General features: G+C 47.8%; 1 protein-coding gene across 8 annotated transcripts in view; it reads right to left on the bottom strand.

Annotated features, from left to right (window-relative positions):
* Window positions 1-23,506, bottom strand: part of BCLAF1 (BCL2 associated transcription factor 1) — a 247,097-nt gene extending 223,591 nt beyond the window's left edge. For 7 of the 8 annotated variants that reach the window (XM_030198433.1, XM_030198437.1, XM_030198438.1 and 4 more), the window contains exon 1: window positions 23,389-23,506. The gene's annotated coding sequence lies outside the window, so the exon portion shown is untranslated. Of the gene's footprint in view, window positions 1-23,008; window positions 23,088-23,388 lie in introns of those variants that run through there. The other variant, XM_030198434.1, reaches the window with a different exon arrangement.
* Window positions 23,507-26,602: the final 3,096 nt, after the last annotated feature.

Raw genomic sequence — 26,602 nt, 5'->3', positions numbered from 1 at the left:
ATTGAGGGAGAGAGTATGTGTGTTTGAAAGTGTGTGTGTTTCTGTGTATGTGTGAGTGTTTTAAGCAGGTGGTGCATTCCCCTCCCCCTACCGTGCCACTGTTCTTTCCCCTCCTCTCACCGCCCCAGTCAGCCTCCAAGTTCCAGGCCACCCTCCCCCCCCCCCTCAGAGTGAGTGTATGTGTTTGAAAGAGTTTGTGTGTGTGTGTGTGTATGTGTATGTGTGAGTGTTTTAAGCAGGTGGCGCATTCCCCTTCCCGTTCTGTGCTCCTCTTCCTCCCCGTGTTCACCGTCGACATTCCAGTCTGCTGTCCCTCCCCCAAGCCCTCCTCCCTCTTTTCTGTGCTGCCTCCCTGGCAGTGCATGCAGCATTCATGCATTGATTTGTTTGCTGTGCTGCTGCTCCTCTCTCCTCTTTCTGTCTCCGGAGCGCAGGTACCAGGAAGTTGTTTTGAAGTTCGTGTTCCTGTGCTCCAGGGGCAGTGAGAGATGAGTGGCTGCAGCGCAGACAGCCAATGGCTGAAGGCTGTCTGTGTTTTTTTTTTGTTAAGATTAGCGGCGATCTTTGAGGGGGGAGGGTGGATATGTGAAACGGCAACCTCAGGGGAGGGTGGGCTTGAGAGAGGAAGCTGCGAACTCGGGGGGGGGGGGTTGTTTTTGAAAGAGGCGACCTTTGGGGGGGGGAATGGGGGAAGCAGCGACCTCGCTCGCGGGTGTTTTGAGAGTGGAAGAGTTGAACTGAATAGGCGACCTTGGGGGGGGGGGGCGAGGGGAAGGTGCGTACTTGTTTTGAAGCCTCCAAAAATCCCTAGCAACGTGTGTGTTCGATGTGTGCTCGTCCCTCGCGTCCAACTTGATGACATTGAGGGCGGAGCGATGCGATTGGTTGAGTGTCATTGCTCCGCCCTCGACGTCATCACGTTTGACGCGTGGGCGGGGCAGACACAAAGCGATCTCACCCCCTTCACTTTTAGAATGTTGGGTAAGTGAGGCTTCATTAGAATGTTGGAGGTGCGTTTTATATAGAGAGATCTGTAATATCTTAAAGAGAAAAGGAGAGAGACTAATGGGCTCACTTCCTACCTGCTGAGAGACTGAGAAAATACTGAGGCTAAGGTCACATGGCCAGGGCTCCTATTGGCTCTCTAGAGTCAGAGTTTTTCTCAGTCTCCACACCTGCTGGTAGGCGAGCACAACCCATCAGTCCAATCCTGGTCCGGTCCGGAGGGACGCTAAGGAAAAAGGGTTTGCTATGCAAACGGTGAGGAAAAGAAAAGAATGCCCTGCACTCGCAGCCAGAAGAGGCCAGAAATCCAAAAGCCCGCCAAAGGAAAAAACTCTGATGCCCTGACGGACCAAGAATCAGAAAACAAGCACCCAACAACCACAACCCAGAGAAGAGTCTAAAAATAGTGCTTATAAGAGTTTCAGCTGTACACTTTTTTTTTTTTTTAAACAGGAACAGCTTGTCTCAGAAGCATATAGGACCCTGCAGCAGAGAAAGCAAATACACTTGCCAGAAAACAGAAAGAAAAATCAATTTCCATGTCACCTCCAAGCCCGCAGAGCCCCAAAAGCTCCAGACGAGAGAGGGGAGGGCAGGGACCCAGGACCACCAGGTATCCCTTAAATGGCAGATGAGGGACCCAGTACCACTGGGTGTCATCTTAATGTACCTAAACTCGGGTACCAGCACACATGCTCAACTGTCACACAGCAGAGCTGGAACAGGAGCTAGCCAGCCATCACTAAGAGGAGCTGCACATCCGTCCACCAGCCGCTAGGAGACAGAGAAAATACTGAACATTCCAGGCTGCACAGTACCCTTAAGAGGGTGAAGTACTTGGAGCTATTTTCTCTGTCTCCTTCCACTGGTGGATGGACATAACACATTAGTCTGGACTGGTCTGGTATTGATGACAAGGAAAGTGTTTCTGTGACCTCATTATGGGATCCTGACCCACAGGCAGGGAACCACTAGAGTACAGCTTCAAAATATACATATAGAATAGCATACTGGCTACAAAAACCACTCAGTATAAAACTTAGTGAAAAGAGGCAACAATGATCACTCCTCTATGAACTTTAAAGGCTAACAGCTTATTTTGCTACTTTTTAGTATATACAAACACGCATTTGAGTAAAACTTACTAGCAACAAACCATTCAGTAGTAAAATGACAATTGACAAAAGAATGTTTGTGGTGCATTTCATTTCTAGAAGTTGTTCCATGAAAATGCATTGCACCGCACTTTTTTTTTTCAGGCACACTGAATTTATTATAAAAGCTTGCAGCAACATTCTGCACCTCTGTTTTCTAACAATGCAACAGAAACAATGTAGACTGAGCATTCGTTCAATCCTACCAGACGCTGTCTGTGTGAAAACTGGGCACGCACCTATGGCCAAGCGCCACATAAGCAGCAAAGTTTTATGCAAGGAGAGTAGCGCACCCAGACGACTACAGACGCCACTCTCAGGTGGATACTGGAGCCAATCAACCGACCTTCTCACGTCTCCTCCATCTAAGTGTTGATACTGTTACCAGACTATTTAGTTATTTTTTCAAAACTGTGTGAACAGTATTTTCTTTTATTAGATTATCCATTGCTGCTAAAGCTTTATTTTGGGGTTTTTGCTTCTTTAGGAAAGGGATGAGAGAAATGGTGAGACCTTGTGGCTTACTACGACCCCAAAGTTCTTTAAAATTCAAAATAAACATAAAAACAAAGCACACCATATAAATGAAACTATAAAAATAATTGTTTTATGGGATGCACAGGTGAGCCATTAACTACATAGGACACATTCTTTTCAAAGCACATTAAGACCTACTGTTCAGAGAAGAAATACTGTCATTCTTGAGGCTAGGGTCACATGACCAGGGCTCCTATTGGCTCTCTAGAGTCAGAGTTTTTTCTCAGTCTCCACCTGCTGGAAGGCAAGCACAACCCATCAGTCCAATCCTGGGCCGGTCCGGAGGGATGCTAAGGAATCTATGTTTGTCTACGTGTTCTGTAATTTTATTCTTTATAATAGTTTCCACTATTTTGCCCGGCACCAATGTCAAGCCTACTGGTCTATAATTTCCCAGATCACACCTAGAACCTTTTTTAAAAATCAGCATCACATGGGCCACCTTCCAATCTTCGGGTACTATGGATGATTTAAACAACAGGTTACATATTACTAACAGCAGATCAGCAAATTCATGCTTGAGTTCTTTGAGTACCCTAGGATGTACATCATCCGGTCCAGGTGATTTACTACTCTAATTTGTCAATTTGGCTCAGTACATCTTCCAGGTTCACCGAGATTTTTTTTCCATTCTGCCACATCATCACCCTTGAAAACTATTTCCAGTACAGGCAGATCTCTTACATCTACTTCTGTAAAGACAGAAGCAAAGAATTCATTCAGTTTCTCCGCTATGGCCTTGTCCTCCCTGAGCACCCCTTTTGCTCCCTTGTGATCTAACGGTCCCACGGATTCCCTCGCAGGCTTTCTGCTTCTGATGTACCTGAAAAAGCTGTTCCGCAAAACAAAGTCCTGTCAATTGTCAGGTCTGTCCTTAGGAGAGAGTCCCTAGAATTTATCACTGAATTGGCCAGTTTAGCTCGGACAAGGAATATTTTCTCCCCTATAGAGCAAAAAGGCCCTGCCTAATGCATTACAGGCTACATCGCACAGGGTGGGGTATTGCCATTTTGCAGATGTCCACTCTCTCCTGTGTCCGGGCGCCATCATCGCTCCTGCCTCATGACGTACAGAGATTGTTTTTGTGGCCTGGGGGGGGGGGGGGGAGTCGGGTCACGTTTCACCGGGAGGGGGATCATTACAACACCAGCGTATATTTTTTTTTATATTAGGGGAATTGATGGGAGTCAGTGCCGCTAGACACCCAGGATATATTTGGGGAGGGAGGGTCAGGAATTGGTGTCGGGTTGGGAGATGGTTTTACAGAGTGCCATGAAAAGCGCTTGTACTACTGGTTAAGTTTGGAAAAAGAAAAAAAAAAAAAAGCTACATACCACTTTCATACACGCATACAGCTTGTATGCGTGTATGAAAGCCATACAAGTGCTGCTTTGAGCATATTTGTACCTGGGGCAATGGAGGGTTAAGTGACTTGTCCAGAGTCACAAGGAGCTGCCTGTGCCTGCAGTGGGAATCGAACCCAGTTCCCCAGGACCAAAGGCCACCACTCTAACCACTAGGCCACTCCTACTTGTGACCCAGCTTGGCCACTGTTTGAAAAACAGGATATTGGGCTAGATGGACCATTGGTCTGACCCAGTATGGCTACTCATATGTTAAGATCCTCGAATATCAAGAATGTCAATCACAGTAAGAAATCGTGGCAAAAAAAACCCCAAAACAACAACATTAGATGGTTAAAAACTTTCCAAGCATACCATATGCTGTCTGTATTTACTATACCTTATGAATCTCTTTTGTGCATTAAAGTATTAAGCATAAGTAAAAACAATAGCAGCAAATTTGAAAGGTTCAGATCTTAACATACTGTGGCCTAAAAATAAAACCTTTTTATCATGGTAGCTGCAAAATGAGAAAATTAGGTTCTTACCTTGGTAATTTTCTTTCCTTTAGTCATAGCAGATGAAGCCATTACGTATGGGTTGTGTCCATCAACCAGCAGGGGGAGATAGAGAGCACTCAACTTTTCACAGTGCCTCAGCCAGCCAGCTCCACTGCCTCTTCAGTATTTGAAGCTTCCAAAGCAGTATGGCAAACCGCAATGGGAATAACATGAACTTTCCTCACAGCGAACGATGGCCCCTTAACAAGGGCATAAACTCAAAAGGAGGGAAAGAACACATCCTCCTGAGGGAATAAACTCGTCCTCCTTATTGTATAACTGGAGGGGATACACGCAACCTCCTGGAGGGAATAAACATCCTCCAAAACATAAACTGGAGGGAATGGACTCATCCTCCTATAAGTGAACATGAATCCTGAAGACTGTTTTCCAACTTTCTCCCAAGGAAGGAACTTCAGGAAACAAGAACAGAACCTGAAACAGATTCACAGCATACAGTCAGTCATACAGGGAGGGCTCATGGCTTCATCTGCTATGACTAAAGAAAACAAAATTACCAAGGTAAGAACCTAATTTTCCCTTCCTTGTCATCAAGCAGATGAAGCCATTACGTATGGGATGTAACAAAGCAATCCCTATATAGGGTGGGAACAGGTCACACCACACGCTAGCACTTGTGCTCCAAAACGCGCATCCCTCCTAGCAGCCACATCCAGCCTGTAATGTCGGGCAAAAGAGAGCTTAGAAGCCCATGTTGCTGCACTGCATATCTCTTGACGAGAGAGTGCTCCAGTTTCAGCCCAAGAGGAAGAAATCGCTCTGGTAGAATGCGCCTTAAAGGCTACAGGTGGAGACCGGACGGCAAGCGGATAAGCTGAAAAGATAGTTTCTCTGAGCCAGCGGGCATTAGTGGCTTTAGACGCTGGAGACCCTCTGCGAGGACCTGATAGCAAAACCAACAGATGATCATAGATCCTGAAAGAAATAGTAACTCGCAGATACTGCAGCAGAGTCCTCAGGTGCAACTGCCCAAAAGATTCTGGAAACTCCTCCTTATCAAAGGAGGGCAAGAAAATAGGCTGGTTTAGGTGAAACGCTGAAACCACCTTAGGCATGAAGGAAGGCACGGTCCGAACCGTGACCCTGGACTCTGAGAATTGCAGTAATGGGTCTCTACAGGACAGCGCCTGGAGCTCTGACACCCGCCTCGCTGAAGTAATGGCAACAAGAAAAACGGCCTTTAGTGTCAAATCTTTCTCCGATGCTCGCCGAAGCGGCTCAAAAGGAGAAGCCTGCAGGGCCTTCAAAACTAGCCCCAGGCTCCAAGCTGGACAGGGTGTTAGCACGGAAGGTCGGAGACGAAGCAACCCACTAAGAAACCGTGCCACATCTGGATGAGCCGCTAAAGACACGCCTTCAACCTTACCACGAAGGGAGGCCAACGCTGCCACTTGCACCCGCAGGGAATTATAGGCCAAGCCTATTTGTACACCATCCTGCAAAAAGTCCAGAATCGGAGAGACAGGAGCCCGCATGGGTGTCATCGCTTTTGAAGCACACCGACTCAAACTGGCGCCAAATCCTGGCATAAGCCACGGACGTGGAATGCTTGCGGGCCTGCAGGAGAGTGGAAATGACTGTGTTTGAATAGCCTTTGTCCCTCAACTGCGCCCTCTCAATCGCCATGCCATAAGACCAAAGCGGCAGGCGTCCTCCATGGCTACCGGGCCTTGTGACAACAGGTTTGGTACCAGAGGTAAAGGAAGGGGAGCCTACACTAGCATCTGTCGGAGGTCCGCATACCAAGGCCTCCTGGGCCAATCCGGGGCGATGAGGACCACTTCTCCTGGGTACAGCCGCATCCGCAGGAGCACGCGCCCTATCAAGGGCCACGGAGGGAACACATATAGTAGGCCCGGAGGCCAGGGCTGAGTCAAGGCATCCAACCCTGCCGAGCGAGGATCTCTCCGTTTGCTGATGAAGCATGGGACTTTGGCATTTGAACTTGTCGCCATAAGATCCATCACGGGCTTGCCCCATTTGGCACATATCTGCAGGAATACTTCGTCTGCTAGTTCCCATTCTGCTGGATCGATCTGATGCCTGCTTAGATAATCGGCTTGCACGTTGCTCTGACCTGCAAAGTGAGCTGCCGACAGAAACTGAAGACACAGCTCGGCCCAGTGGCAAATCTCTTCGGCCTGCGCGGCCCGTGCTCTGCACTGAGTGCCGCCTTGTCAATTTATGTAGGCCACTGCTGTCGTGTTGTCCGACATCACTCTGACAGCCAATCCTTCCAGGGTCACTTAAAAGGCCAGAAGCGCCTGAAACACCGCTTTCAACTCCAGGCGGTTGATGGACCACTCCGACTCCTCGGGTGTCCATAGACCCTGGGCATGCTTCCCCTTGCAATGTGCGCCCCAGCCCTTCAGGCTTGCATCTGTCACTACTAGACACCAATCGGGGAGCGCCAGCGGCATTCCTCGCCGCAGCATGCTGTCTGAGAGCCACCACCCCATGCTGAGTCGGGCCACAGGGAGCCAAGAAAGTCTGCATTGATAATCCTGAGAAACTGGAGGCCATCTTTGAAGTAGGGAATACTGTAGAGGTCTCAGGTGCGCTCTCGCCCACGGCACCACTTCCAATGTGGCTGTCATCGATCCCAGCAGCTGGACAATGTCCCAAGCTCGCGGGCGGGGCATCCTCAGGAGCAGACGGACCTGATTCTGAAGCTTGCACTGCCTTAGTTTGGGTAGATATACATAGCCCGAGTCTGTGTCAAACCTGGCCCCCAAATATTCTAGAGATTGCGAGGGGTCAGGTGACTTTTGGCCATATTGACGACCCAGTCTAGAGATTGAAGTACTGAGACCACTCTGGCTGTAGCTTGATAGCTCTCTGATGAGCCAGTCATCTAGGTATGGGTGAACCCTGATACCTTCTCGCCGGAGCAAAGCAGCTGCTACCACCAGTACCTTCGAAAAGGTTCGGGGAGCTGTGGCGAGGCCCGGAACTGGAAATGTTTTCCCAACACCGCAAACCTCAAACTTCTGGTGCGGGGGCCAAATTGGTATGTGCAAGTAAGCTTCTTTCAGGTCTAGAGACGTGAGAAACTCTCCTGGCTGTACCGTAGCAATGACGGAGCGCAGGGTTTCCATGTGGAAATGCCGCACTCTCAGGGACTTGTTTAATTCTTTTAAGTCTAGAATAGGGCGAAAAGACCCACCTTTCGCGGCACCACAAAGTAGATGGAGTATCGGCCGTAGCCGTGTTCGGCGGGAGGTACCGGGGACACGGCCCCTAACTGAATCAGACCTTGCAAAGTCTCCTCTACCGCTGCCCGTTTGGCGGCAGAACCGCATCGGGACTCCACAAACACGTCTCTTACTGGGGCGTTGAATTCTATTCTGTAGCCATCTCTGATCAGGTCCAGAACCCACTGATCTGAGGAAATATTGGCCCACTCCTCGGCAAAGAGGGAAAGACGTCCTCCGACAGGAAGCGAGGAGGGGGCCGGCGCACCATCGAGAGGGTCGCCCCTGAACTCCAGGCCTAGAGCCGGTGGCCGCGGAACGCTGGTCCGAGCGAAAGGAGTTCCTCTGCTGAAAAACGGGCATGAGAAGTGAACCCAGCAGATCGCCCCGGGCGGTACCTTCTAGCTTCACGGAAGCGAGGTCTATAAGAGGAGTGGACCGCCTGGCCCTTGGAGGAAGACCTCGGCCTATCTTCGGGCAAGCGCTGGGGTTTAGGATCTCCCAGGCCTTTAACAATTTTTTTCCCAGCTCCTCACCAAATATGAGAAGGCCCTGAAAGGGCAACGTCACCAACCTTTGCTTAGAGGCCATGTCCGCTGCCCAATGTCGTAGCCAAATAAGACGGCGAGCCGCCACTGCTACTGCCACTTGTTTAGCCAAAGCTCTGACAATATCATGAAGGGCATCAGCCAAAAAGGACAAGGCCGACTCCAGCCGCGGAGCCACATCCGAGAAGGGCTCCGCTCCATCTCCGGGCTGTTCCACTGCCTGTTGCAACCACGCCCGGCAGACTCTAGCAGCATAACAACTGCACGCAGACGCCCGAACAGTAAGACCTGCAATTTCAAAAGACCATTTAAGTGCTGCTTCCAGCCTACGGTCTTGTATATCCTTCAGGGCAACTCCTCCTTCCACAGGGAGGGTAGTTCTCTTTGTCACCGCAGTGACTAGGGCATCTACTTTAGGCATTGCAAAGCGAGCCAAATGCTCCTCACGCAGAGGGTATAATTGCCCCATAGCCCTGGAAACTTTCAAAGGTCCCTCGGGGTCAGCCCACTGAGCAAAAATAAGCTCTTGGATGGAGTCATGCAAAGGAAAGGCTCGAGCAGGCTTTTTGGTACTAGCCATCCTAGGATTCACAGAGGAGGCCGTGCCACTGTCAGGCTGTTCAATAGAAAGGACCTGTAGGGCATCTGAAATAAGCGCTGGCAGCTCATCACGGTGGAAAATCCTCACCGCGGAGGGATCATCCAGATCCTGTGGTAATTCTGCACCTGACTCTGGCTCCTCAGACCACGAAGGCCTGCCAGAATTCTCCAAATCCTCACAGCCCAACCACGGGGGTGGAAAAGGAGGTGCACCACAATCTGAAGGGGAATTAGCCCTTCTACGCTTTTCTTTATGCCAATTATCAGGGAAAATAGCCTCAGCGGGCAGTCCTGGGCCAGAATCCACCAGGGGGGCGGGGACAATAGAAGGGGCTTCAGACGACCCTTGAGGGAGAGCTCTTTTCAGCATGTATGCTTTATGCAATAACAACAGAATCAGGTGAGAAAAACTCGCCCTGAGCACCCAGATCCCGTCCGGGGCTAGCCGCTCCCTGAATAGCCTCAATTCGAGGTCCCCCACCCCCCCGGGCTCTCCGTCTCCACGGAGGCCGCGCCATGCGGAGAATTCAAAATGGCGTCCGCTGCCAGCTCTGAGCAGTAAGAATCATCGCTCGCCATGCTCGGCCCGGCTCTTACACCTGTACAGCACGATTTACAGAGCCCCGCTGCTGATTTGCGCTTGCCACACCGGGAACAGCGCTTTACATTCTCTGCAGACATCGCCGAAAACGGAGGGAAAATTCAAAATGGCGGTTTCGCACCAAAAACGCCCCAATCGCGGGCCCACCCCGGAGGAGTTAGAAAACACTACTACCTCACCGGACCGAGTATCACAGCTCCGGTCCCATAGAAGAATCATAGGAAAACCTCCGTTCCATTTTTTTTTTTTAAACGCTGTGAGGAAAGCACAGGTAATAAGAACTCCGGAGGTTCAGATGAGTGGGAAAGGCAGGGAAAGGCGAACCAATGTGCCTGCATCCACTGAGTGGGAAAGGACAGGGAAAAGCAAGCTAATATGTCCACATCCACGGGGGCATGGGTAAGGCAGGGAAAGGGCTAACCTATGTGCCTTCAAAGTGAAGCTGCTATAGCCTCTAACACCCCGGCTAACAATTGGCAAGCCAGGAGCCACCCCCAGGCAGATTTTTGATGGAGCTTGAAGAAGCTGCAGCCACCCTGCTTGGGGAGATAGAGAATACTGAAGAGGCAGTGGAGCTGGCTGGCCATGAGGCACTGCGAAAAGTTGAGTGTTCTCTATCTCCCACTGCTGGTTGATGGACACAACCCATACGTAATGGCTTCATCTGCTTTATGACAAGGAATAAGCCATTTGGAGGCCAAATGTAATACATTCTGCTAGCCTTTAGCAAAATCAGTTACTTTTGATGTTCATATGCTATTCTTGCTCTTCATTCCAAGGAAAAGCGAAGATACATACCTGTAGCAGGTATCCTCCGAGGACAGCAGGCTGATTGTTCTCACATGTGGGTTGGCGTCCATGGCAGCCCAGGAAATGGCAATCTTTAAAAAGTTTTGCCAGAGCCTTCTGGCGCGCAAACCACGCATGCACGGACGACTTCCCGCCCATCACATGAGCGTTCCTGCTCAGTTTAATTTAAAAAAAAAAAACTCCTCCAAAGGGGAGGTGGGCAGGTTTGTGAGAACAATCAGCCTGCTGTCCTCGGAGAACATATGCTACAGGCAGTGGTGTGCTGGAGCAGGCTCTCACAGGCTCTCGAGAGCCGTTTGTTAAGTTTTTAAGAATTTTGGGAGCCGGTTCTCCATGGCTACTTCAACAAATGGATCCCAAAATGTGGGCTTGGGCCCCTCCTGAATTCTCTTTTACTTTTCTGGCGAGAGAGAGCCCCCTGTTAACAATTTACCAGCACACCCCTGGCTACAGGTATGTATCTTCGCTTTCTCCAAGGACAAGCAGGCTGCTTATTACAAGTGGGGTATCCCTAGCAACCAGGCTCACTCAAAACAATAAACATTGGTCAATTGGGCCTCACAACGGCGAGGACATAACAGATTGACCTGAAACTATAAACAACTAACAGAGTGCAGCCTGGAACAGAACAAAAATGGGCCTGGGGGGGGGGGGGGGTGGAGTTGGATTCTAAACCCCAAACAGATTCTGCAGCACCGACTGTCGCATCTGGTATCCTGCTGGAGACAGTAGTGAGATGTGAATGTGTGGACTGATGACCACGTTGCAGCTTTGCAAATCTCCTCAATGGAGGCTAAGTGAGCCACTGAAGCAGCCACGGCTAACACTGTGAGCCGTGACATGGCCCTCCAGAGTCAGCCCAGCTTGGGCATTAGTGAAGGATATGTAAGATGCTAGCCAAATGGAAATTGTGCGTTTTCCGATGGCAACTCCCCTCCTGTTGGGATCAAAAGAAACAAACAACTGGGCGGACTGTCTAAAGGGCTTTGTCCACTCCACATAAAAGGACAATGCTCTCTTGCAGTCCAGGGTGTTTCGCCAGGACGGGGATGAGGATGAGGAAAGAATGTTGGCAAGACGATTGGTTCAGATGGAACTCAGACACCACTTTTGGCAGGAACATAGGGTGCGCGTGCAAAGGACTACTCTGTTGTGATGGAACTTGATATAAGGTACATGCACTACCAAGGCCCGGCCACCAAGAAAATGACCTTCCAGGTCAAGTACTTCAGATGGCAGGAATTCAGTGGCTCAAAAGGAGCTTTCATCAGCTGGGTGAGAACGATGAGATCCCATGACACTGGTGGAGGTTTGACAGGGGGCTTTCACAAAAGCAAACCTCTCATGAAGCTAACTACAGGCTGTCCAGAGATAGGCTTACCCTCTACACGCTGATGGTTTATTTATTTATTTTTGTTACATTTGTATCCCGCGCTTTCCCACTCATGGCAGGCTCATTGCGGCTTACATATTGTATACAGGTACTTATTTGTACCTGCAGCAATGGAGGGTTGAATGACTTGCCCAGAGTCACAAGGAGCTGCCTGTGCCTGAAGTGAGAATCAAACTCAGTTCCTCAGGACCAAAGTCCACCACCCTAACCACTAGGCCACTCCTCCACTCCATATGATAAGCACTAAACGCACTAAGATGAACTCTTACGGAGTTGGTCTTGAGACCAGACTGACAAGTGTAGAAGGTATGTATTCAAGCAGGGTCTGTGTAGGACAAGAAAGAGGATCAAGGGCTTTGCTGTCACACCAGATGGCAAACATCCTCCGTTTGAAAAAGTAACACTTCTTTGTGAAATCTTTTCTGGAAGCAAGCAAGACTCGGGAGACACCCTCTGAAAGACCCAAGGAGGCGAATTCTACGCTCTCAACATCCAGGCCGTTAGAGCCAGAGACTAGAGGTTGAGATGCAGAAGCGACCCCTCGTTCTGGGTGATGAGGGTTGGAAAACAGTCAATCTCCACAGTTCTTTGGAGGACAACTCCAGAAGAAGAGGGAACCAGATCTGACACGGCTAGAAGGGTGCAATCAGGATCATGGTTCCGCAGTCTTGCTTGAGTTTCAGCAAAGTCTTCCCTACTAGAGGTATGTAGGAGAAAGGCATCTGACACTAGTCTGTCATGGGCCTGAAGCCTGGAACAGAACTGAGGGACCTTGTGATTGATCTGAGTGGCAAAATGATCCACCAAGGGGGTGCCCCACGCTCGGAAGATCTTGCGGAATACGCCCATGTTCATTGACCACTCGTGAGGTTGAATTATCATGCACAACCTGTCGGCCAGACTGTTTACGCCTGCCAGATAAGTGGCTTGGAGAAACATGCCATGAAGGCGAACCCAAAGCCACATCTGGACGGCTTCCTGACACAGAGGGCAAGATCTGGTACCCCCTGCTTGTTGGTGTAGTACATGGCAACCTGATTGTCTGTCTGAATTAAGATTACTTGGTTGGACAGCCGATCTCTGAAAGCCTTTAGAGCGTTCCAGATCGCTCTTAATTCCAGGAGGTTGATCTGCAGATCTCTTTCCTGAAAGGACCAGGGTCCCTGAGTGTGGAGCTCCTCACCCCAGGAAAGATGCATCAGTCGTCAGCACTTTTCGTGGCTGAGGAACTTGGAATGGTCGTCCCATGGTCAAATTGGATCTAATCGTCCACCAGTGAAGAGAATTCCAACAGCCGGTGGGCAGTTGGATTACATCCTGTAGATCCCCCGCAGCTTGAAACCACTGGGAAGCGTGGGTCCATTGAGCTAATCTCATATGTAGACATGCAATGGACATGACATGAAATATGGAGGCCATATGCCCCAGAAGTCTCAACATCTGCCGAGTCGTGACCCGTTGAGACGCTCGAACCATGGACACCAGGGACAGAAGGTTGCCTGCCCTTGTCTCGGGAAGATAAGCTCGAGCTGTCAGTGTTCAACAGAGCTCCACTGAATTCCAATGTTTGGACTGGGGTGAGATGGGACTTGGGATAATTTATGACGAACCCCAGTAGCTCTAGCACCCAAATAGTCATTCGCATGGACTCCAGAGCACCCTCCTTCGAGGTGCTCTTCACCAGTCAATTGTCAAGATAGGGAAACACATGCACTCCCAGTCTGCGTAGCGACGCTACAACTACAGCTAGGCATTTGGTAAACACCCTCGGCACAGTTGCCAGGCCAAAAGAAAGTGTTGTATTCCCAGCCGAAATCGAAGATACTTCCTGTGAGCTGGAAGGATCGAGTTGTGTGTGTAAGCATCCTTTAAGTCCAGAGAGCATAGCCAATCGTTTTCCTGAATCATGGGAAGAAGGGTGCCCAGGGAAACCATCCTGAACTTTTCTTGGACAAGAAATTTGTTCAGGGCCCTTAGGTCTAGGATGGGACGCATCCCCCCTGTTTTCTTTTGCACAAGTACTTGGAATATCCCAGCCATTCTTCCCCTGGTGGAACAGGTTCGACCACTTGGGCCTTCAGATGGGCGGAGAGTTCCTCTGCAAGTACCTGTTCGTGCTGGGAACTGTAAGAATGAGCTCCCGGTGGACAATTTGGAGGTTTGGATTCCAGATTGAGGGTGTATCCTGACTGGACTAGTTGAAGAATACACCGGTCAGAGGTTATGAGAGGCCACTTTTGGCGAAAAAATATCAACCTCCCTCCAAACGGCAAGTCGTCCAGTACAGACACTTTTACTGAGGCTATGCTGAACTGGAGCCACTCAAAAGCCCGTCCCTTGCTTTTGCTGGGGAGCCACAGAGGCCTTAGGCGCACGCTGTTGACGAGAACGAGCGCGCTGGGTCTGAGGTTGACAGGCTGCTGAGAAGCAGGAGTGTTCCTAGGGAGCACTCCTCTTCCCTCTAAAAAACCTCCCAGATGAGGAAGTAGTAGCAGAAGACGCCTGGCGAGACAGAGAAATCATAGCATCATTGTGCTTCTTGAGCTGGTCAACTAGATCCTCTACTTTCTCACCAAAAAGGTTATCCCCCTGGTAAGGAACATCCGCCATCCGCTGCTGGACCGAATGATCCAGGTCAGAGACACGCAGCCATGAGAGTCTGCGCATCACTATACCTTGGGCAGTGATTCAAGATGCTACATCAAAGTGTCGAATGTACCCCTGGCCAGGAATTTTCAACATGCCTTTTGCTGCCTGACCACCTGGCGAAAAGGCTCGGCCTGCTCCGGAGGGAGTGTATCATCCAAGCTAGACAGTTGCTTCACCGAGTTCCGCAAGTGGATGCTCATGAAGAGCAGGTATGTTTGGATTTTGGCAGTGAGCACAGCGGCCTGATACGCCTTCCTCCCAAAAGAGTCCAAGGTTCTAGATTCTCTGCCCGGGAGCGCCGAGGCATAGTCCCTAGTACTCTTGGCTCTTTTGAGAGCGGAGTCCACCACCATGAAATTGTGAGGTAGCTGAGACCTCATTAATTCAGGCTCCTCATGGATCCGATATTGGGATTCAGTCTTTTTCGGGATCACACGATTAGATAGAGGGAACGACCAGTTTCGCATAATCACACGATTAGATAGAGGGAACGACCAGTTTTGCATAAGGACTTCCTTCAGTACATTATGCAAGGAGCCTTTGCAGCCTCTCTAGGCGGAGAAGGATAATCCAGGACCTCGAGCGTCTCAGCCCTGGGCTCATTCTCAACCTCCATAGGGAAGGGAATAGCCGCAGCCATTTCCCGGACAAAGGAGGTGAATGATAAGACTCTCCGGTGGAGAAAGTCTCCTTTCTAGTGGAGGGGAAGGTTCAGAAGGAATCCCATAGGACTCGTCAGAAGAAAAGTACCTGGGATCCTCCTCTTCCTCCCACGAACGCTCATCTTCAGTATCGGATCTCAGAGCAGTCCGAAACTGAGCCTGCCTCGACGCCGAGGAACGACGCCCTCGATGGCGGTGCTGAGAAGTCGACGCCCGCCTGGGACTCCGGTGAAGCTTCCTCCATCGACGTCAATGGGTTGTCGACCTGGGTGGCAGCTGACACTGATGCCGCAGGCGTCACCGAGGTCGGGGACCTCACCACAGGCGAAGGGCCAGATGCCGCTGCACCAGACGGTATGGAAGGCACAAGCACACCCGACACCAAAGCAGACAGGCGCAGCAACCCTTCCAGAAGCTCTGGAAGCAGGGCCCTGATGTGCTCGTCGAGAGCCACCGTCGGACAAGGCTGCGGGGTCAGTTATGAAGCCGGTGGCAGAATTTGTCGAGGTTCAGGAGCAGGTACCGGGCAGCTAGACCGACGCAGCGGTACCTCCTGAATAGAGGGATAGCGATCCGGTCGGCACCGACGCTTCTCGGGTGCTGAATCCCTTGACGCCCCCCGGGCCTGAGAGGAGCGGTGAAAAAACTTGACTGCACCTCAATGCGGAGAAAAAATAACTGAGGGGGAACGCTCACGCGATGGGCGGGAAATTGGTCCGCGCACACGCATCAGAAGACTGGCAAGAGTTTTATAAATATTTTGCTTGCAAAATGCTGGTTCCCGGGCCGACGCAAACGTCGACTCACATGTGAGCACAAGCAGCCTGCTTGTCCTTCGAGAATAGTAGTTGGTATAGATGTGAGCTGACTGGTCAGGCCATACAGTCTTTATATGCTATCGTGTTTTTTTTTTTCTCTCTCTCTGTTTACTGATACAGAAAGATTTTTTTTTAGCACAGGAAAAATCAAGTAAAACCACTGCACTAAAGGCAGAACATTATGAATGCAAAATGGAAAAATCCTCAACAGTTCCTGGTACAAAAACACACACCAAATTCTGGTGCTGTTTTATTCTCTTTGTAATGCCAGAGGAAAGATGCAGCACAGGATCATTCAAAGTGAAGTGCAGCACTTCAGCTCCTGTTTGGTCCACAACCCTGACTTCTTCTGGTGGCCCAAGTAAGAGAACGAAAACCCCAGAGGAGCAGAGTGTACCTAGTTCAGGGCACTCAGCACAAGGGGACCCTTGATCAGATAGCCTATGATGATGATACACCCACCTCCGTGAGCCAGCACATTCTCTTTGCCAGCCACCATCTAGCAAAATGGAGGCACTGGGACATACTATTTGAGAGTCAGTCTGCCAAATAAGGGAACTTCCCTTGTCAGGATGCACCACTAGCTCTATTGTGCCAAGTGGAAGCTTAACAAAGAGGATGCTGTTGGATACCTCCCCAGAGCCAGATAATTGTTGCTTAATGGATGTGTGACAGCAATGGAGATTTCTCTGCTTGAGAACCTCTGTGCTGGGGTGCCCTAATCAAGACAGCCTAAGAAGAGAAACATATGTTTTCTCTTATGAGTGGTGAGCCAACCCCCAATTTCTGAACAGGGAATGGATCATGCTCTGACAGGAACAGAGAAGTCCACTCGATACAGTAAAGAGTAGCATGTTACTGTAGTGGGGTACAATGATTTTAATTTCAGTGCATATTTTTAGCTCTGTGGTAATTTGCATGCTATTAAGTTTTCTTCAGCCTTATGAACTGAAACTCCTGGCACCATTCTAACACATGGGCTATTACATCAGCCCTTTGGAGGTGTGTTCTAGAAGAGAAGAAAGCCACATAACACAAAGGCTCTCTCTTGTAATAAATTACAGCCTTTTATCTAAAGAAAGTATTTCATTTTTGGCTAGGGGGAGAGCAAGAATAAAAAGATGGACAACTGTTTCGTGTCACCCCCATAAGAGGGTATGCACATAGGAGTCATCACCAATGTTAGGAATTATTAGGAAAGAAAGAAAACAAAAAGAATATCATAATGCCTCTATTACATTCAATATCTGGACTACATTGTTATTATTGTCATCACCTACTTATGTTCAATACACTGACTAAAAACAATTCAGAAATAGGCAAACAAAACAACAATGAACCTGAACCCAAGCGAACAAATTGTATGGGCTCCTAACACAAGTGACAGGTACCCGACTTCAAAAGACCATTTGGGAAGTATGAACTCCTCCTAAAACCACAGCATAATGTGCTCCTGTTTTGCTGCCCTTTTCTGCTAGGGGCATGCTATTACTTGAGTCAGGAATCTTGGAATACTGCTAGTCTCATCACTTACCTTCATCCTCCAAATTCAAACACCCTTCTGTATCTTCTATCTCCCTTCTCCTTTCCTTTATTTTATCTTTATCCTGAACATCTATCTCTTATTTTGTTTTACTGTAAACCTCTGGGCTGTGAAGCCTTCACCAAGGATGGTGTCAAGGAGGTTATTAAACCTCCTTGGGTGGTGGAATCAAGCAATTTTAAGAAAGAAAATGTTTATATCACTTGCAGCGCTTATGAATCTCTCTTCATGTATTAAACACAAGCCGGGCCACAGCAGTCCATGCTGTGATGTCACAACTGGACTACGTACTGTATGTACATTGGTCAAATCAAAATGTTTGCATCACAGCTCTATATCAGTTGTGCTGCAGCATCAAACCCTTCCTGCAAAACCAATGCTGGCTACCAGTATCTTTACAGGGCCAAACATAAAACTCTGATTTCAAGGTCCATAAAATGGGCCAGAGTACCTAAAAAAATAAGTTAGCTCTCCAAGGTTGTCTCAAAGAGCATCACTTTCTAAACCTTATCAAAAGAAATTCCATGGTAGTATACCTGCCAGTGAGCCTTCTATGAAGTAGCCCCCACTCTCTGGGACTCACTCCCAGAGGGGCTGTGCCAAACTTAAGACTCAATTATTACATATATGTCATAATGAATGGTTTCTGATCCTTAAGCAAACAAAAATATTATACAAAGGGAACCTGAGTAAACACAACACAGTTTTTAAGTTATTACTCCATTTAAGGAACAAAACTATCCAAACTAGCACCCATTTGAAAAAGTAACCACCCCATTATCAAACTGAACAAATGTAACAGATAATTTGATTCAGATGATGGAGCATGGCCAGGCTCAATTGCAAACAGCCCTGTAAAAACAACAAAGCTTCTATAAGAAAGTATGCCACAGTCAAAGGAAATTGTAGAAGAGATGAAAAAATAAAGTTGCTGAAATATATCAGTCTGGAAATGGTTACAAAGCTTAAAGCTCTGGGACTCCACCGAGCCACAGTGTGAGCCATTATCTCCAAATGGAGAAGACTTGGAACAGTGGTGAATCTTCCCAGGAGTGACCAACTTGCAAAAATTACTCCAAGCGCACAGCGGCAACTCACCTGAGAAGTCACAAAACATCCTGCTCATTTCACACTTGAAAAACACACCTCTTGACAAATGCCTTTTGAGATAATGTTATATGGACAAGTCAAAAGAGAAACACTTTGGACAAAACAACTCCCTTTATGTCTTAAAGCAAATACAGCATTCCACAGTACAAACATCATACCAACAATCAAACATGGTAGTAGTAGACATGTACCACATAGCAGGTGAGAGATTGGTAAGCTCAGTTCAGGAGAGGGACCTTGGGTTGATGGTGTCCGAGGATCTCAAGGTGCAAAACAATGTGACAAGGCTGTGGTCGCGGCCAGAAGGATGCTAAGTTGCATATAGAGGAGTATAACCAGCAGAAGAAAGGAAGCGTTGATGCCCCTGTACAAGTCATTGATGAGGCCTTACTTGGAGTACTGTGTTCAGTTTTGGAGGCCGCATCTTACCAAGGGTGTAAAAAGACGATGCGGTTCAAAGAAATGCAACGAAAATGATATGGGGTTTGTGTAGCAAGATATACAAGGAGAGACTTGATGGCCTGAACATGTATACCCTGAAGGAAAGGAGAAACAGGGGTGATATGATACAGAGGTTCAAACATTTGAAAGGTATTAATCCATAGACAAGCCTTTTCCAGAGATGGGAAGGTGGTAAAACTAGAGGACATGAACTGAGGTTGAAGGGGACTTAGGACTAATGTCAGGAAGTATTTTTTCACTGAGTGGTAGATATCTGGAATGTCCTCCCATGGGAGGTGGTGGAGATGAAAATGGTAATGGAATTCAAAAATGCAAAGGAATCCTGTATAGAAAGAAAGGAGCCAAAGAAGTTTACTGGAGATTAGATGGCAACACTGTTAATCGGGAAGCAAAGCCGTGCTGGGCAGACTTCTATGGTCTGTGCCCTGATCGTGGCTGAATAGATTTGGATGGGTTGGAGAGGGGCTTCGAAGTTTTAGAACAAGGACTGTGCCAGGCAGACTTATATGGTCTATGCCCTGAAAATGGTTAAGGGAAATCAAGATCAGGTATACATGAAGTATCACATCATACCTTATGTAATGAGTTTATCTTGTTGGGCAGACTGGATGGGCCTGCCATTATCTATTATTTTATTAAGACAGCATGGAGATGAATTGCAGACTTATACGGTCTGTACCAGAGCCGGTGGTGGGAGGCGGGGCTGGTGGTTGGGAGGCGGGGATAGTGCTGGGCAGACTTATACGCTCTGTGCCAGAGCCGGTGGTGGGAGGTGGGGCGGGTGGTTGGGGGGGGGGCGGGGATAGTGCTGGGCAGACTTATATGGTCTGTGCCCTGAAAAAGACAGGTACAAATCAAGGTAAGGTACACACAAAAAATGGCACATGTGAGTTTAAATTGTAAGCTCTTTTGAGCAGGGACTGTCCTTTTTTGTTGAACTGTACAGCGCTGCGTAACCCTAGTAGCGCTCTAGAAATGTTAAGTAGTAGTAGTTTATCTTGTTGGGCAGACTGGATGGACCGTGCAGGTCTTTTTCTGCCGTCATCTACTATGTTACTATGTTACCAGGAAATTCTCAAGAAAAATATCTTGTCATTGATCCATGAGCCGTAGCTGGTGCATAATTGGGTTATGCAGCAAGACAATGATTCAAAACACAAAAGCAAGTCTACATGTGAATGGCTGAGAAACAAAATTAAAAGTTTCGGATTGGCTTAGTCCAGTAATGGCGAACCTTTCAGAGACCGAGTGCCCAAACAGCAACCCAAAATCTAATTATTTATCGCGAAGTGCCGGTACTCATTATGGGCGGGGTCACTACATATGACTCCACCCCTATGATAGCCACACCCCCTTACACCAGCCATGGCGCATATAAACAGACATCATTGAAAATATTATACTAGTATAGGACAACAAAATAACATGATTTTCTGTCATTATAAATCATTTAAGTTGTTACAGCTCCAGTATACCCAGTGCAAAATAAGACAGCAGATGTAAATTCTCAAATTGGACATATTCCAAACACTAAAATGAAAATAAAATGATATTTTTCTACCTTTGTCTGGTGATTTTGTTTTTCTATTCATATTGGTCCTAATCGCTGATTCTGCTGCTCTCTATCTGTTCTCTTAACTCCGTTTCCAGGGCTTCATTTCTTGCATCCATTTATTTCTTTACTTTCCTCCTTTTTTCATTTCTTGCCCTCCATCCATGTCCAGCAACCCTCCTCTCCCTCCAGCCACAAATGTCCAGCCACCCTCCTCTCCCCCCTACCCTCCCTCCCACCCAGCATCAGGCCTCCCACCCAGCACCAGGCCTCCCTCCCTCCCAACCACCCAGCATCAAGCCTCCCTCCCTCCCATCCAGCAGCACCCAACACCAGGCCTCCCTCCCAGCACTAAGCATTAATCCTCCCACCCACCCAGCATCAGGCCTCCCTCCCTCCCACCACGCAGCAGCACCCAGCATCAGGCCTCCCTCCCACCCAGCAGCACCCAGCGTCAGGCCTACCTCCCTCCCACCCACCCAGCCGCTTGCCCTCGCTCCCTCCCTCTTCCAAACAAGCATCAGCCCGCCCGTCCTTCCTCCCTCCCTCCCAGCACCACAGCCCCGTCCTCCTCCTCCTCTGCAATTGAAAAAAACGTACCGGGTTAAGGCAGCGTCGGCAGCAGCAACGAAAAGCGTAGTCTTCACTCGGCGCACTTCCCTTCTGTCTCGCTCTCAAGCTCTGGTCCCACCCTCATGGCCGGGACCAGAGCTTGAGAGCGAGACAAAAGGGAAGCGCGCAGAGTGAAGACTATGCTTTACGTTGCCGCTGCCGACGCTGCCTTAAAGGTACGTTTTTTCAACTGCAGAGGAGGAGGAGGAGGGGGTGGTGCTGGGAGGGAGGGAGGACGGGTGGGCTGATGCTTGTTTGGAAGAGGGAGGGAGCGAGGGCAAGCGGCGTGGTGCTTGGTGGGAGGGAGGCCCGCCTGGTACTCGGACAAAGGGAGGGAGAGTGGGCGGAGCGGAACAGCGACTGGTGCGCGTGCCAAGGGAGAGGGCTCTGCGTGCCCTCTCTGGCACGCGTGCCATAGGTTCGCCATCACTGGCCTAGTCAAACTCCTGATTGAACCCAACAGAGATACCGTGGCAGGACCTGAACAGCAATTCATGCACGGAAGCCTACAAATGTGTCAAAATCAAAACAATTCTACAAAAAGAGTGGGCTAAGTGATGTGAAAGACTAGAGAAAGTATTTTAGTTGCAATTATCACTGCTAAAAGGTGGTGCAACCAGTTATTAATTTTAGGGGGCAGTTACTTTTTCACATGCTGATACGGGCATTAGATAACTTTAGGCCTCTTATCAAACCGCTAACACGGCTTAATAAAGAGGCCCTTTATTTCTTAAAGTAATTTAAAAGATGTGTCAAGTGTTTACTCGTGGTCCTTTTAATATTACATTTTGTTTAAAATCAGAAACCATTCAGTTTGTCATATATACAATAATAGGGAAGATCAAAGAGGAGTGCTTTTTCACATCACGGTACATGTAAGTTGTTTCAGTTTAACCACCTAGTATTTATCCCAATGATTGTGTATGAAACTATGCTGTCCAGTTTATATCTCAACCGCATTTGCCCCCTCAGTTACCAATTTAAGATGTTTCATTGTATGAAAAACATTAGCCTCATATCTGTTATCTGAATGTTCCAATGTGTGTGTACTTAATAAGGCATTTCTTTTGTATTGTGCTGTCATCATAAGTATTAACGTTCTTCCATGTCTCCTATTATGTCAGCTGCGTATATTTTATATTTTTGTCTTACAATGCATAAATGTTCATATTTGATACTGTAATGTTAGCCTTATTCTAACAGACCACGAGTAAACACTTGACACTGCTTTTAAATTTACCATCTCCACTTTTACCTCACTGATTGTATTTATGCTTATATTTGGTCATTTTACTATTGTTACATTGTTAACAAAACTGTAAGTTAAATGTCAAGCTGAGTGGCAGGCACACCACCTTGGGTGAATCTCTTCACATGAAACGGGTAAACACACACATCGATTGTTTACACTTTCAAAAAGTACAAACACTAGGTATATGGCATGAAGTTAAGAACAAATAGAAAATACTGTTCTACTAAATGCACAGTTAAGCTCTGGGGCTGGTTTCTAGAAGAACCAGTAAAAGCTGTGTGTGTAAAAAAAAAAAAAGAAGAAGTTTGGATACATTACTGGATTTAAAGTCCATGAACTGTTAAAATAAACCAAAGGAAAGCTACTGCTTATTTATAGAAGCAATATAAAGTCTCAGAGAACAGAAAGAATCTTGGTACTTTTTGGAATTTTGCCAAGATACTTGTGAGCTGGCTTAACCACTGCTAGAAACGGGATACTAAACTGGAAGGACCTGTGTGTGGTGTGATCCAGTATGGTAAATTCATGTGTGCTGTGGCTTTCCGGTAAACCTACGATTAAAAGGGGAAAAACTGTACTTACTACATGCACTGGCCCAGAAACTCCCTCCGGACAGGAGACTTTGATCTTCCCGGGGAGAAACAGAGAAATGTGGTGGAAGAGTCTGCTAGTCACGATATGGATCGACAGAGACCGCAGACTCTCTCACGCATTCTAGGCGGTACCTGGTCCCTCCCCATGGAGACGAGCACCAGCGCAAGCTCACCGCACGACCAAGGGGAGGGGGGGGGGGTCAGAGGCGGAGGAGCACAGAGGGAAAGCGGGAAGAGCGCGCGGACTCTTGAGGGGAATGCCGAAGTGAGAGAGAACAAGACGACCACCAACGAGCGCAGCACAATAACTAACAACACACACATACCACAAGCGCCGTATTCATCCCCGCAATAAACCACTTCTCTCACCTGTAGCCGAAAGAGTCAAATGCCCTCGCACAGCACTGCCGCCATTTCCCAACGTCCTTCCGAAACAGAGCACAGAGAAAGCACTATGGGCAAATTGGGCACAGAAATCTCCAGAACAGCGCAGACTCGAACGGAAGTGACGAAACGCGCCTCAGCTCGTGACGTCAGAGCGTCATCAGGGTTGGGAAAAGCGTCGCGAGAAGCAGAGTACGCAAGCGACGAAAACGCTGCTGCTGCGCTCTGCTGATGTGTGTACTGCGTAGTACAGTACTGTACTTCCCTCTGTTCCCCTTGAGCCGCGAAAGGTTTCGGCATAGACTAGTGCCATGCTAGAAAATACACCAAAGCGTTCCACAGTATTAGCTTATACTCGCACATCCCTTACCAACTGAAGAGGGAAAAAAACCCGATCACATCTAGAAAGGGACAGCAAAATGGGATTGGTCTCAAATCTTTACTACCGGTCCGTCTCTCATCTTGAACAGCAGGATGCAGCAAATTCCCCCTCCCCCCCAGCTAGAATTTTTAACGTGTCCGCCGAAATCTACACCTCTAGTCAACAAAGGAGTGGAAATGGGATCAGGTTCTTCTAAACAGACCAAGGACTCACAATGTAAGGTTAAGAACTTCGATAGTGACTCGACATCATACCGTCTTTCGGCATATGCGTGCCTGCTTCAGGAGTCTGTACAAATAATCACAAATTTAAACTGTATTCACGTCACTTTTTTTTATTTCGTGATTCATTGCCTATGTTTAATTCCACACCACTCTTTAATGTTTTACTTCATGTTTTTCACTTTTTTCATATTGCTTTTAGATAGTTTTTAGCTACATTGTAATCTCTCTATATATATACATTTATGATTATTTGTATTTATACAGACTCCTGAAGCAGGCACGCATGTGCTGAAACATGGTACTGTGTCAAGTCACTATCAAATAAAGTTACATCAGTATTGCCACACTGGGACAGACCAAGGTCCATCAAGACAAGCATCCTGTTTCCAACAGTGGCCAATCCAGGTCACAAATACCTGGCAAGATCCCGAAAAAGGTCAATATATTTTATGCTGCTTATCCCAGAAATAAGCAGTTGATTTTCCCAACTCAATTTAATAATGGTCTATGGACTTTACCTTTAGGAAGCTGTCCAGCCCTTATTTAAACACTGCAAAGCTAACTGCCTTTACCACATTCTCTGGCAACAAATTCCAGAGTTTAATTACACGTTGAGTGAAGAAAAAGTTTCTCCGATTCGTTTTAAATTTACTATTTTGTAGCTTCATCGCATGCCCCTAGTCCTAGTATTTTTGGAAAGAGTAAACAAACGATTCATGTCTACCCGTTCTTTAGGGCTATTTCCCTGCGAGTCTCACTCTGCTGGTCTCAGCCTGTGAATACAACTATATCAAGATGGGGTCTATGAACTATGACCCTGTACTTCAGTGAGCAAGCAGATTCAACTTACTACTACTACTACTTAGCATTTCTATAGCGCTGCCAGGGTTACGCAGCGCTAACTCTCTGTGTCAGCTCTCTGCTTGTGGTAAATCACTGGCAGGCCTGGAAACTCAAGGACATGCAGGGCCGGTGTTTGGGTGGTGGGGCTAGTTCTGGGCAAGACTTCTACGGTCTGTGTCCTGAAAATGGGGCTAGTTCTGGGCAAGACTTCTACGGTCTGTGTCCTGAAAATGGCAGATACAAATCAAGGTAAGGTATACACAAGAAGTAGCACATATGAGTTTATCTTATTGTGCAGACTAGATGGACCGTGCAGGTATTTTTCTGCCGTCATCTACTATGTTACCTCCCCCCCCCCCCCCACTTTTCACCTCCCTGATAAGGAAAAGGGAGTAAGACCATGACGCCAGCAAGCCTGATGAGAGACAGGAATGCCCATCACAATGTAACAATTTGAAGGTCAAGAAAAGGTTGTTTCTTGCTCAGGGAAGGAGCTGGACAAGATCATGATTGGTTGCTGTCTGGTCACCGGAGAATCGGGGACTGGAAGAGCGGGAACGAGAGGATAAGAGAAGGGTCTGGCAGAGGTTGTTAGGAAGTTCGCTAAGAGTTCGCCTGGAAGAGGGGGTAGCTGGAAAGAAGACCAGCGAGACCTGAAGTGGTCCACAACCTTGTGAACTGTCTGTCTGAAGAAAGTACCTGTTGGTCCAGCTGTACCGGCCAGAGTGACTGTAATCCTGCTTGCTACAGAGAGCCTAGGCTATTCTCTAAGACTGACTCGCTGTGGAAGACAGTTTGAGTCTAGGGGGAAAACCTGTGCCGACCTCACCTGAGAGACCACCCAAGAGTCAGCTCAGTGAGCATTACAGGGATTTATTTCCTATTAGTCTGGGATTAGTGAGTGGGTTCTTACCCTAGCAAAGGCGGGTTAGTTCAGAACTGTGGTCAGGAAGGTGTGCTGCTAATTGTATTACTTCATGACCTAGTCAGTTACAAATCAGGATTGTGTATGACCTAGTAACCGGTGACAACAGTGTTTTAGTTAGACAATACATTCTATAGTAGTCTTATCAGCATAAGGTCTTTATATTTGTATCTAAGCCTTATTGCAGAGTGTATCATTTATATTTTCTTATCTTTATAATAAATTCTAATATATATCAGCTATGACTGTTCTTTATCCCAGTTCTCTACAACGGAAGGAAACATCTGGTGTAGGCACCAGAAGAGGCAGGTTCCTGTAGAATAATACCCCTAGACAGAGCTAAGAAGTTGTTAGCCAGACTTCTGTATGGGAACCTGGGAATTACTCATTGGGTAGCTTTGTCCATAACAGTTATTGATATATACATGCTTGCAGTTCCATTCCACTCATTATTTTATAGACCTCTATCATGTCTCCCCCTCAGCCGTCTTTTCACCAGGCTGAAGAGCCCTAGCCGCTTCAGCCTTTCCTCATAGGGAAATCATCCCACCCCCTTTATTATTTTCGTCACCCTTCTCTGTACCTATCTTTTTTTAGATTAAGGTGACCAGAATTGAACACAATATTCAAGGTGCAGTCATACCATGGGCCGATACAAAGGCATTATAATGTCCTCACTTTTGTTTTCCATTCCTTTCCTAATACCTAACATTCTATTCGCTTTTTTTAGCTACCACAGCACACTGAGCACAGGGTTTCAACGTATCATCATCAACGACGATGCCAAGATCCCTTTCTTGGTCGGTGACTCCTAACGTGAAACCT

Source organism: Microcaecilia unicolor, chromosome 3 (assembly GCF_901765095.1).
Source record: "Microcaecilia unicolor chromosome 3, aMicUni1.1, whole genome shotgun sequence".
Lineage (NCBI taxonomy): Eukaryota > Metazoa > Chordata > Amphibia > Gymnophiona > Siphonopidae > Microcaecilia > Microcaecilia unicolor.
The sequence above is the reverse complement of the archived record's forward strand: the minus strand, read 5'-3'. Positions and strand labels throughout refer to the sequence as shown.